This window comes from Ranitomeya variabilis, chromosome 7, assembly GCF_051348905.1.
Source record: "Ranitomeya variabilis isolate aRanVar5 chromosome 7, aRanVar5.hap1, whole genome shotgun sequence".
Classification (NCBI taxonomy): Eukaryota; Metazoa; Chordata; class Amphibia; order Anura; family Dendrobatidae; genus Ranitomeya; species Ranitomeya variabilis.
Genome location: NC_135238.1, coordinates 200,452,635 through 200,466,629, shown reverse-complemented (window position 1 = coordinate 200,466,629; position 13,995 = coordinate 200,452,635).

Here is a 13,995-nt window from a genome sequence, read left to right as displayed (position 1 = left end):
GCCAGCAAACTCACCTGACCTTAACCCCATAGAGAATCTATGGGGTATTGTCAAGAGGAAGATGAGAGAGACCCAACAATGCAGACGAGCTAAAGGCTGCTATCAAAGCAACCTGGGCTTCCATAACACCTCAGCAGTGCCACAGGCTGATCGCCTTCACGCCACCCCACATTGATGCAGTAATTGATGCAAAAGGAGCCCCGACCAAGTATTGAGGGCATTTACTGAACATACATTTCAGTAGGCCAACATTTCGGATTTTAAAATCATTTTTCAAGCTGGTGTTATAAAGTATTCTAATTTACTTAGATAATGACTTTTGGGTTTTCATTGGCTGTAAGCCACAATCATCAACATTAACAGAAATAAACACTTGAAATAGATCACTCTGTTTGTAGTGACTCTATATAATATATGATATTCACTTTTTGTATTGAAGAACTGAAATAAATTAACTTTTTGATGATATTCTAATTTTGTGAGAAGCACTTGTATATGCATATAGCAAAACATACTTATGTAAGGAAGCTAAAAGAAACACAACACAATCAGGATCAGAAATGGCTGAGTGGCTGAACGTTGTGTTAAAAAAATGAACAATTGACTCTTTTTTCTACCTCGTTGGAAAATCAATGAGATTGTAAAGTATCAAGAGTAGATAAGCATTGACCATGAGAAAGCTACTTTTTTATGGTCACCCACTGGCCCATCTTAGTGGAAAAGTATGAATATTACTTATACCTAAAATGTTATTGCTGCAATCAAAATTCTAGATATAAATGGTTATGCTAAATAAATGAGACCAAGACCACCCTTACAGGGGTTTTGTGTTTTCAAACAAACCCTGTTACCAGGTACAGTTTAAAAAAAACAAAGCAAAAACTGTGCTATTGTAAACAAGAGCTTGTATGCAATGGCGCAGAAGAGGAGGACACAGTGGTATCTTGAACCAAAGATTATTTCTTTACTTAACACAAACTGGGTCACTAGAGTACAATGTTACAGGGTTAACAAATTATTTGAATGTGTAAAATATTTTACAATACGATTATATCAATTCTTAGTATGGAAGTTGTTTTAATAATTCTAAGAATACAGCTCTATTCTGCAAACAAATAAGCGATTACTCTAAATAATGATGTCTCGGTCTAATACCCTGATCTACAATACGTCACAGTCTATCTTGTGATCGTTACCATAATCGCTTAGTAACTATGTCTGCAATAATAATCACAGTACAGGCCCTGACGGGCGTAGGTGATGCTACTAGATTAGGGCAGCAAGTCTCTTGCCGATGAGTCGTTTCAATGATGCTTTTCACTAGCCGCCTCCGTCTCCTGAAGCATGGCTGCAGTCCCCTATGTACCATAATATACTCCTCAGGTCACAACTCATACAATTGTCCGTATCCCTCTATCTTCTCTCATGGTGGTCTTGATCCCTCTGGTCAGCCGGTTGTCTCAATCCCTCTGGTGGACTCTCATCGTCGTCGTGATCCTTCTAGTCAGCCTGTCAATTTCATCCCTTGGGTCGGCTCTTATAGCTCGTCTCGAATCCTCTTAGTCAGCCAGTCATCTGGATTCATCTGGTTGGCTCTGACTGTCATCTTCTCAGTCTCTCTGGACAGCCGGTCGTCTTGATCCCTCTGGTTGGCTCTCTTCTTTTGAAGACTCTTCTTTACTCAAGACTGAGGCCCCTTTTCACTGATTTGTTTCATGTTGATGGTTGTGACTATAAGCCAGCTCAGATTCTTATATACGTCTGTCTTTATACAGGTTGAGGTATCAACTTCCCACTTTCGCAGCTCTCCAGGGTCTTTTAGATTTCCTAACTGTGACACAGCTGTCACATGACCTGGTGTCTCCTACTCATCCCCCTTACCTTGGAACACATGCTCTGCTTCATGGTTCCTGCTGATATAATCCCTTTCTGCTTTCTCCTTCTTATAACCTATGGTAAGCAGATGGTGGTGTTCAGACACAAAAGCTCAGTTAGGTATCTAACTGTGTGAGTCTCTCATTCTGCACTTTCTTACACTTCCTCACAGTCCCGAATCTCTGTGCCCAATGTCTGTGTTGTCTGCAGTGCTGACATCACGTTGTCAGCTCACAGCCAATCAGTGAGCTCAAAGGCAGATTGGCTGTAACGCTGTCAACTTAATGTCAGCATTACAGACAACAACAGTATACAGGTAGAGTCCTTGCTGCTGCAACCTCACTTGGCTCCACTATTTGTTCTGCTACATCTGCTAGACTCTGTTACACTCGTTAAATGAGTTTCCCAACAGGTCCAGGTTTGCTACAACAGCTACAAGTTTGCTACAACCGCTGAACTCAGCTACATTCATGTAATTCCTGACATACCGAGCTCTGCCATGCCACTATATCATCACGAGATAGTCTCCAGAAACAACTCAGCTCTGCTACTACACAGGTTTCTGCTAAAGCACTCCACTCCATCTCACTACCAAGTGTCATCTTACCTTCTCAGCTCTGTGAGAAGGTAAGATGACACTACTCTAATATGTCATTTACCTGACTCTGCTTCATAATCTTCCAGCTACTCTTTTATTTATACAGCTTCCATTTCTCAGGATGTCATACAGCCTCTGGAGACTTTGTTGCTTCTACGAGTTTCGTTCACTGAGTCAACATCATTAGGGTTGAGCGAAACAGATCGGCCAATTTCAAAAGTCGCCGACTTTTGGGAAAGTCGGGTTTCGTGAAACCCGACCCGATCTCAGTGTGGGATCGGGTCGGCCGTCGGCAATCTTTGCTCCAAAGTCGGGTTTCGTTTTTTATATATATATATGTCATTGAGACACATATATACAGGTCCTTCTCAAAAAATTAGCATATAGTGTTAAATTTCATTATTTACCATAATGTAATGATTACAATTAAACTTTCATATATTATAGATTCATTATCCACCAACTGAAATTTGTCAGGTCTTTTATTGTTTTAATACTGATGATTTTGGCCTACAACTCCTGATAACCCCAAAAACCTGTCTCAATAAATTAGCATATCAAGAAAAGGTTCTCTAAACGACCTATTACCCTAATCTTCTGAATCAACTTATTAACTCTAAACACATGCAAAAGATACCTGAGGCTTTTAAAAACTCCCTGCCTGGTTCATTACTCAAAACCCCCATCATGGGTAAGACTAGCGACCTGACAGATGTCAAGAAGGCCATCATTGACACCCTCAAGCAAGAGGGTAAGACCCAGAAAGAAATTTCTCAACAAATAGGCTGTTCCCAGAGTGCTGTATCAAGGCACCTCAATGGTAAGTCTGTTGGAAGGAAACAATGTGGCAGAAAACGCTGTACAACGAGAAGAGGTGACCGGACCCTGAGGAAGATTGTGGAGAAGGACCGATTCCAGACCTTGGGGAACCTGAGGAAGCAGTGGACTGAGTCTGGTGTGGAAACATCCAGAGCCACCGTGCACAGGCGTGTGCAGGAAATGGGCTACAGGTGCCGCATTCCCCAGGTAAAGCCACTTTTGAACCATAAACAGCGGCAGAAGCGCCTGACCTGGGCTACAGAGAAGCAGCACTGGACTGTTGCTAAGTGGTCCCAAGTACTTTTTTCTGATGAAAGCAAATTTTGCATGTCATTCGGAAATCAAGGTGCCAGAGTCTGGAGGAAGACTGGGGAGAAGGAAATGCCAAAATGCCTGAAGTCCAGTGTCAAGTACCCACAGTCAGTGATGGTGTGGGGTGCCATGTCAGCTGCTGGTGTTGGTCCACTGTGTTTCATCAAGGGCAGGGTCAATGCAGCTAGCTATCAGGAGATTTTGGAGCACTTCATGCTTCCATCGGCTGAAATGCTTTATGGAGATGAAGATTTCATTTTTCAGCACGACCTGGCACCTGCTCACAGTGCCAAAACCACTGGTAAATGGTTTACTGACCATGGTATTACTGTGCTCAATTGGCCTGCCAACTCTCCTGACCTGAACCCCATAGAGAATCTGTGGGATATTGTGAAGAGAAAGTTGAGAGACGCAAGACCCAACACTCTGGATGAGCTTAAGGCCGCTATTGAAGCATCCTGGGCCTCCATAACATCTCAGCAGTGTCACAGGCTGATTGCCTCCATGCCACGCCGCATTGAAGCAGTCATTTCTGCCAAAGGATTCCCGACCAAGTATTGAGTGCATAACTGAACATTATTATTTGATGGTTTTTTTGTTTGTTATTAAAAAACACTTTTATTTGATTGGACGGGTGAAATATGCTAATTTATTGAGACAGGTTTTTTGGGTTATCAGGAGTTGTAGGCCAAAATCATCAGTATTAAAACAATAAAAGACCTGACAAATTTCAGTTGGTGGATAATGAATCTATAATATATGAAAGTTTAATTGTAATCATTACATTATGGTAAATAATGAAATTGAACACTATATGCTAATTTTTTTAGAAGGACCTGTATATATATATATATATATACTCACCGGCCACTTTATTAGGTACACCATGCTAGTAACGGGTTGGACCCCCTTTTGCCTTCAGAACTGCCTCAATTCTTCGTGGCATAGATTCAACAAGGTGCTGGAAGCATTCCTCAGAGATTTTGGTCCATATTGACATGATGGCATCACACAGTTGCCGCAGATTGGTCGGCTGCACATCCCAAAGATGCTCCATACAAGGCAGGATGGATCCATGCTTTCATGTTGTTTACGCCAAATTCTGACCCTACCATCCGAATGTCGCAGCAGAAATCGAGACTCATCAGACCAAGCAATGTTTTTCCAATCTTCTACTGTCCAATTTCGATGAGCTTGTACAAATTGTAGCCTCAGTTTCCTGTTCTTAGCTGAAAGGAGTGGTACCCGGTGTGGTCTTCTGCTGCTGTAGCCCATCTGCCTCAAAGTTCGACGCACTGTGCGTTCAGAGATGCTCTTAGGCCTACCTTGGTTGTAACGGGTGGCGATTTGAGTCACTGTTGCCTTTCTATCAGCTCGAACCAGTCTGCCCATTCTCCTCTGACCTCTGGCATCAACAAGGCATTTCCGCTCACAGAACTGCCGCTCACTGGATTTTTTTTCTTTTTCGGACCATTCTCTGTAAACCCTAGAGATGGTTGTGCGTGAAAATCCCAGTAGATCAGCAGTTTCTGAAATACTCAGACCAGCCCTTCTGGCACCAACAATCATGCCACGTTCAAAGGCACTCAAATCACCTTTTTTCCCCATACTGATGCTCGGTTTGAACTGCAGGAGATTGTCTTGACCATGTCTACATGCCTAAATGCACTGAGTTGCCGCCATGTGATTGGCTGATTAGAAATTAAGTGTTAACAAGAAGTTGGACAGGTGTACCTAATAAAGTGGCCAGTGAGTGTATATATATATTTATATTTACTTCAGCGCGATATATGTGAAAAGCCGGTAATTCAATTGCAGGCTTTTCATTTCTCCTGCCTAAACCCGACAGGATATGAGACATGGTTTACATACAGTAAACCATGTCATATCCCTCTTTTTTTTGCATATTCCACACTACTAATGTTAGTAGTGTGTATGTGCAAAATTTCGGCGCTGTAGGTATTAAATTTAAGGGTTAAATCGCGGAAAAAATTGGCGTGGGCTCCCGCGCAATTTTCTCCGCCAGAGTGGTAAAGCCAGTGACTGAGGGCAGATATTAATAGCCTAGAGAGGGTCCATGGTTATTGGCCCCCCCTGGCTACAAACATCTGCCCCCAGCCACCCCAGAAAAGGCACATCTGGAAGATGCGCCTATTCTGGCACTTGGCCACTCTCTTCCCACTCCCGTGTAGCGGTGGGATATGGGGTAATGAAGGGTTAATGCCACCTTGCTATTGTAAGGTGACATTAAGCCAGATTAATAATGGAGAGGCGTCAATTATGACTAGTGTTGAGCGATACCTTCCGATATGCATTGGTATCGGTATCGGATAGTATCGGCCGATACCGGCAAAATATCGGATCTCGCCGATACCGATACCCGATACCAATGCATTTCAATGGGACGCAAAGTATCGGAATGGTTCCCAGGGTCTGAAGGAGAGGAAACTCTCCTTCAGGCCCTGGGATCCATATTCATGTGTAAAATAAAGAATTAAAATAAAAAATATGGATATACTCACATCTCCGGCGGCCCCTGGACCTTACCGATGAAACCGGGAGCCTCCGTTCCTAAGAATGAGCACGTGAAGGGCCTTCGATGATGTCGCGGCTTCTGATTGGTCGCGTGAGCACTCATGTGACCGCTCACACGACCAATCACAAGCCGCGACGTCATCGCAGGTCCTTCACGAGCTCATTCTTAGGAACGGAGGCTCCCGGTTACGGCGGTAAGGTCCAGGGGCTGCCGGAGAGGTGAGTATATCCATATACTCACCTCTCCGGCGGCCCCTGGACCTTACTGCCGTAACCGGGAGCCTCCGTTCCTAAGAATGAGCTCGTGAAGGACCTGCGATGATGTCGCGGCTTGTGATTGGTCGCGTGAGCGGTCACATGAGCGCTCACGCGACCAATCAGAAGCCGCAACGTCATCGAAGGCCCTTCACGCGCTCATTCTTAGGAACGGAGGCTGCCGGTTACAGCGGTAAGATGCAGGGGCCGCCGGAGAGGTGAGTATATCCATATTTTTTATTTTAATTCTTTATTTTACACATGAATATGGTTCCGATACTGATTCCCGATATCACAAAAGTATCGGAACTTGGTATCGGAATTCCGATACCGCAAGTATCGGACGATACCCGATACTTGCGGTATCGGAATGCTCAACACTAATTATGACACCTATCCATTATTAATCCAATTGTATGAAATGGTTAAAAAACACACACACAATATTGCAAAGTATTTTAATGAAATAAAGACACAGGTTGTTGTAATATTTTATTATACTGGTAATCCACCTGAAGACCATCGTTCTGTAACAAAGGAAAAATAATAAACTAACAATATACATACCATCCGTAGATCTGTAACGTCCCACGATGTAAATCCATCTCAAGGGGTTAAAATATTTTACAGGCAGGAGCTCTGCTGTAATGCAGCTGTGCTCGTGCCTGTAAAACCCCAGGAATGAAGGTAATGTGGGTCAATGACCTGTATTTACCTTCATTCGTGGTGAGGCGCCCTCTACTGGATGTCCTCATGAACTGCAGCCTGGAAACTTTTTCCCACGCTCGACGTCATATGAGGACATCCAGCAGAGGGCGCATCACCACGACTGAAGGTAACTACAGGTCATTGACCTACATTAGCTTCATTCGCGGTGATGCGCCCCCTGCTGGATGTCCTCATATGACCTCAAGCATGGGAAAAAGTTCCCAGGCTCCAGTTCATGAGGACGTCCAGCAGAGGGCGCATCACCGCGAATGAAGGTAAATACAGGTCATTGACCTACATTACCTACCTTCATTCCTGGGGTTTTACAGGCACGAGCACAGCTGCATTATAGCAGAGCTCCTGCCTGTAATATATTTTAACCCCTTCAGATGGATTTACATCGTGGGACGTTACAGATCTATGGATGATATGTACTGTATATTGTTGGTTTATTATTTTTCCTTTGTTACAGAACGATGGTCTTCAGGTGGATTACCAGTATAATAAAATATTACAACAGCCTGTGTCTTTATTTCATTAAAATACTTTGCAATATTGTGTGTGTGTTTTTTTTAACCATTTCATACAATTGAATTAATAATGGATAGGTGTCATAATTGACGCCTCTCCATTATTAATCTGGCTTAATGTCACCTTACAATAGCAAGGTGACATTAACCCTTCATTACCCCATATCCCACCGCTACACGGGAGTGGGAAGAGAGTGGCCAAGTGCCAGAATAGGCGCATCTTCCAGATGTGCCTTTTCTGGGGTGGCTGGGGGCAGATGTTTGTAGCCAGGGGGGGGCCAATAACCATGGACCCTTTCTAGGCTAATAATATCTGCCCTCAGTCACTGGCTTTACCACTCTGGCGGAGAAAATTGCGCGGGAGCCCACGCCAATTTTTTCCGCGATTTAACCCTTAAATTTAATAGCTACAGCGCCAAAATTTTGCACATACACACTACTAACATTAGTAGTGTGGAATATGCAAAAAAAAGGGGATATGACATGGTTTACTGTATGTAAACCATGTCTCATATCATGTCGGGTTTAGGCAGGAGAAATTAAAAGCCGGCAATTGAATTACCGGCTTTTCACATATATCGCGCTGAAGTAAATATAAAAATATATAGATTTTCCATTAACTTGCATTGGGTTTCGTGTTTCGGCCGATCCCCGACCCCGACTTTTCAAGAAGATCGGCCGATTTCACTCGACTCGACTTTTGAGAAAGTCGGGTTTCATGAAACCCGACTCGACCTCAAAAAAGGAAAAGTCGCTCAACCTTAAACATCATCTGTCCACTCTGCATTTCATTTGCTCATCTGGACTGAGGGCTTCTAGGAACCATCTCAAAAGGTAAGACATAACACTCAATAAGTTTTACTTGTCCAAATTGGAAGACCTGGTACTTGATAACTGGCAATTTCAGGTTTAAATACAAATAATAAGCAAGTGGATAGAAACACATATTATTGGGAGAAACAAGAACTATTTTAGGAAGAACTTTCACTATCACTTTATACACCCTGTATAGGCAATGTGAAAATGTCCATGGTAAAAGTTTACCTGTCTCATGGCTGTTTTTTAAGAGAATGTGTTACAAGGTTTTTGCTGTCTCATCTAAGGGCAGCTTACACTAGAGGCAGAAACCATGATTCAACATAAATATTACTTCCTAGGCTCCTTACTGTAGCTTTGATAAAACACCATTTTATCTGCTGCAGATTTGCCACTCTTCTCAATGATGAGCTTCTCCTATGTAGTCCTTGATATTCATGAGCTCTGCCCCTCAACACACTCAATGACTAATCAACAGTTTTCTGGCAGAACTGTTACACCCCAGGAAGCTGATTGTTACAATGGTGTTACCTTCCTTTCAGGGAGGGTGTTGCCATGCCTTGAAGCGAGGAAGATCCCTTTAACAGGCGGTACATACATGCAACATTTTCTGATTCCAGACCAGAAGGGGGAGCTCTAAACCCGGTTTCAGGGAGCTTCCTTAGATATATGTTCTGGCTTGGAGGAGGAGTTGAGTAGTCTAAAGAGGGAGTCGGAGAAAGCTGGAGCCATGCAGCTACGGTGTGCTGCAGCTCCATGTCATAGAGGAGAAGCAGATAGCGTTCCATCTGTAGAACATGCCAGAGGGAAGAAGCACAACAGAATTAAGGAGCTGGAAGGGAGCTGCGACTGAGCTCCTTCCATGCTGAGGTGCAAGAACCGGGCATTGGGAGCCCGAGGCTGTGTGAAACTGTATGTCCCATAGCAGAACCTCTATGTGTCTGCACCCACACCCCAAGGTACAGCAACATACAGAGCCCTGAGTCATGATAGAGACACCTGTTAAAAGGCTCGCTTTGCCTACCATGCAGGTACTGTCTTAGGACAGGGAAAAAGAGCACCTTGTGTGGAGCCTTAGGCAGCAAGGGACTCGCCTTACAGCGCAAGAAGAAAGGCTTACAACCTCACCTGAAAAGGGGATGTATAGTCGCTTCTAGGCCGACCGGACCTCACCAGCACCTGTTACTGGTACCCTGGACTGTGGCCGTAAACCACCAATAAAACAGGTAAAGAGACTGTAACCTTGTGTCCTCTGGTTATTTCTGGCACCACACCATCTTTGCCAAATACACCGGGAGCCCTGGGTCCCAGCTTCACCTGTGGGAAGCCATACAATCGTTGCTGCAGTGCCATCACTCCCCAGAGGACACCTTTAAGCAGCGTCAGTCACCCCTGACCAAATACCACAGGTGGCGTTGCGAACATTCTTATTCCTAAGAACCCCTTTAACCCCTTCCTGACGTCGGACGGGATAGTACGTCCAACGTCAGGTCCCCTGCTTTGATGCAGGGCTCCGCGGTGAGCCCGCATCAAAGCCGGGACATGTCAGCTGTTTTGAACAGCTGACATGTGCCTGCAATAGGTGCGGGCAGAATTGCGATCTGCCCGCACCTATTAACTAGTTAAATGCCGCTGTCAAACGCAGACAGCGGCATTTAACTACCGCATCCGGCCGGGCGGCCGGATATGATGTCATCGCCGACCCCCGTCACATGATCGGGGGTCGGCGATGCTTCTGAATGGTAACCATAGAGGTCCTTGAGACCTCTATGGTTACAGATCGCCGGCAGCTGTGAGCGCCACCCTGTGGTCGGCGCTCACAGCACACCTGCAATTCTGCTGTGTAGCAGCGATCTTATGATCGCTGCTACATAGCAGAGCCGATCGGGTTGTGCCTGCAAAAGTGAAAAAAACAAGTAAAAAAAAATGTGAAAAAAATAAAAAAAACATAAAAGTTTAAATCACCCCCCTTTCGCCCCAATCAAAATAAATCAATAAAAAAAAAATCAAACATACACATATTTGGTATCGCCGCGTTCAGAATCGCCCGATCTATCAATAAAAAAAAGCATTAACCTGATCGCTAAATGGCGTAACGAGAAAAAAATCGAAACGCCAGAATTATGTTTTTTTGGTCGCCGTGACATTGCATTAAAATGCAATAACGGGCGATCAAAAGAACGTATCTGCACCAAAATGGTATCATTAAAAACGCCTGCTCAGCATGCAATAAATAAGCCCTCAACCGACCCCAGATCATGAAAAATGGAGACGCTACGGGTATCGGAAAATGGCGCAATTTTTTTTTTTTTAGCAAAGTTTGGAATTTTTTTTCACCACTTAGGTAAAAAATAACCTAGTCATGTTAGGTGTCTATGAACTCGTAATGACCTGGAGAATCATAATGGCAGGTCAGTTTTAGCATTTAGTGAACCTAGGAAAATAGACAAGCAAAAAACAAGTGTGGGATTGCACTTTTTTTGCAATTTCACCACACTTGGAATTTTTTTCCCGTTTTCTAGTACACGACATGGTAAAACCAATGATGTCGTTCAAAAGTACAAATCGTCCCGCAAAAAATAAGCCCTCACATGGCCAAATTGACGGAAAAATAAAAAAGTTATGGCTCTGGGAAGGAGGGGAGTGAAAAACGAAAACGGAAAAACGGAAAATCCCACGGTCATGAAGGGGTTAAAGACCTTTCCTTTAATTTGGATGCCCAGGGCCACGGACTGGGTTGCTGCCACCCTGACCTCCCCTTTAATGACTACCGGACCCGGTATCGAGTAACCCCTAGGCCCTGGTGGGCGCTCCAGAACGCTGTTAGTCAATGGTGCAGGCATAGTACATTACAAAGCACTGGAATGTGTGTCTCTTCCCTTATTTTATGCTGCCCCTAAATTGGAACACGTAATTTTGTTAACTTATTCTCTTTAAATTCCAAGAGCCGTGCTCCTATTTTAAATATGCTTATTATTTATGAGAACCCTTTTTACATTGAAGCTGACCTGTGATCAAATGATTACTGCTGATCTGGCAACACAAACTGGTCCTATATTTCACCTGCAGTGGTCACTGTAAAAGAGAAAGGTGGTCCATTAGATTAAATAGCCATCCTTATGATATAAAGACAGGAACGGTCAACCAAGAGCTGCTGTCTGTAAAGACTCTCAATGGGAGATCTGCCTCATTAGTAGGATGCATAGACAGGGATTATCTTGAGGAAATGACTTTCCATCAGGTGAGATCAATCAGGAATGTCATTGAATATGTTATTGGCAGGAACAAATTATAACTCGCATATCTTGTATTATATTGATTTTACCTTATAAAATAATATATACAGTTACATAGTTAATATGCTTGAAAAAAGGCAAATGGCCATCAAGTACAACCGAGGCATGAGAAAGGGTAAAAGAAAGGGTTATATGTACAGCCACAATGCATGATCTGGTCCGCCCCAGAAGAGCTAATCTTTCCCTCCTGATCCCAATTGTTGATCCACTAGACTAAATATTCAAAAAATAATTTTACACATTTACATAATTATTTGTTATTTTATTCAAAAAAATTATCTAAGACTTTTTTTAAACTATCAGTGGTTCCCACCGTGACCAGCTCTTGTGGTAGACTGCTCCATAAATTAGCAGTTCTTATCGTAAAGAAGACCTGTCTCCTCTGGAGATTGAACTTTTCTTTTTACAGGTGGAAGGAGCACCTCCTTGTCTTTTGAATGGATTTGCATGAAACAACATTTGAGCATTCTTTTTGTATGGCTATTTATGTACAATTTAACCATGTCTCTTCACGAGACTAAATAAATGTACGGTAATTATTTTAATCTTTTCTTATAAGAAAAATCCTCCATGCCTTTTGTCATTTGTGTGGCTCTGCCTTGCACCTTTTCTAGTTGCACAGCTCTTTTTTATGAATGGATATGCAGAAGTGAATGGCATAGTCCAGATGAGGTTGCACTAACATTTTGTAAAGTATTATGTCCCTATCTGTTGAGATTACACTTATTTTAATATATGACCACATCCTGCTAGCTTTAGTAGCCACTGATTGACATTGCATGCTGTTATCTAGTCTGTGGTCTGCAAGTACACTCAGATCCTTCTCTACAAGTGACTCTCCTAGTTTTGCTCCCACCAGAACATATGATACCCATATATTATTAGTCCTCATGTCTATAACTTTACATTTCTCCACATTTCACCTCATCTGCCAGCAATATTAAAGAGTAACTTCCAATGGGTTTGGAAAGTATTCAGACTCCTTTAAATTTTTCACTCTTTGTTACACTGCAGCCATTTGGTAAATTGAAAAAAGCTCATTTTTTTCTCATTAACTCTGCACCCCATCTTGACTGAAAAAAAACAGAAATGTAGAAATTTTTGCAAATTTAAGAAAAACTGAAATATCACATGGTATTCAGACCCTTTGCTCAGACACTCATATTTAAGTCACATGCTGTCCATTTCCTTGTGATCCTCCTTGAGATGGTTCTACTCCTTCATTGGAGACCAGCTGTGTTTAATTAAATTGATAGGACTTGATTTGGAAAGGCACACACCTGTCTATATAAGACCTCACAGCTCACAGTGCATGTCAGACCAAATGAGAATCATGAGGTCAAAGGAACTGGCCAAGGAGCTCAGAGACAGAATTTTGGCAAGGCACAGATCTGTCCAAGGTTACAAAAGAATTTCTGCATTACATGAGGTTCCTAAGAGCACAGTAGCCTCCATAATCCTTAAATGGAAGAAGTTTGGGACCACCAGAAGTCTTTCTAGATCTGGCTGTCCAGCCAAACTAAGCAATCGTGGGAGAAGAGCCTTGGTGAGAGAGATAAAGAAGAAACCCAAGATCACTGTGGCTGAGCTCCAGAGATGCAGTAGGGAGATGGGTGAAAGTTCCACAATGTCAACTATCACTGCAGCCCTCCACCAGTCAGGCCTTTATGGCAGAGTGGCCCGACGGAAGCCTCTCCTCAGTGCAAGACATATGAAATAAGATTCTCTGGTCTGATGAGATAAAGATAGACCTTTTTGGTGATAATTCTAAGCAGTCTGTGTGGAGAAAACAATGCACTGCTCATCACCTGCCCAATACAATCCCAACAGTGAAATATGGTGGTGGCAGCATCATGCTATGGGGGTGTTTTTCAGCTGCAGGGACAGGACGACTGGTTGTCATTGAAGGAAACATGAATGCGGCCAAGTACAGAGATATCCTGGATGAAAACCTCTTCCAGAGTGCTTTGGACCTCAGACTTTGCCAAAGGTTCACCTTCCAACAAGACAATGACCCAAAGCGCACAGCTAAAATAACAAAGGAGTGTCTTCAGAACAACTCTGTGACCATTCTTGACTGGCCCAGCCAGAGCCCTGACCTAAACCCACCTTCCTTTGATTGCTTAAAAAACCTCTGAGAAGTGCGCAGCTGGGGCGTGAACAGAAAGGTGTTCAGATTCAGTAAAAGGCCCGTGTCTCCCTTTTGATGCAGTACTCCACTTTGTGCGCTTAATCAAGCAAGAGCTTCCAG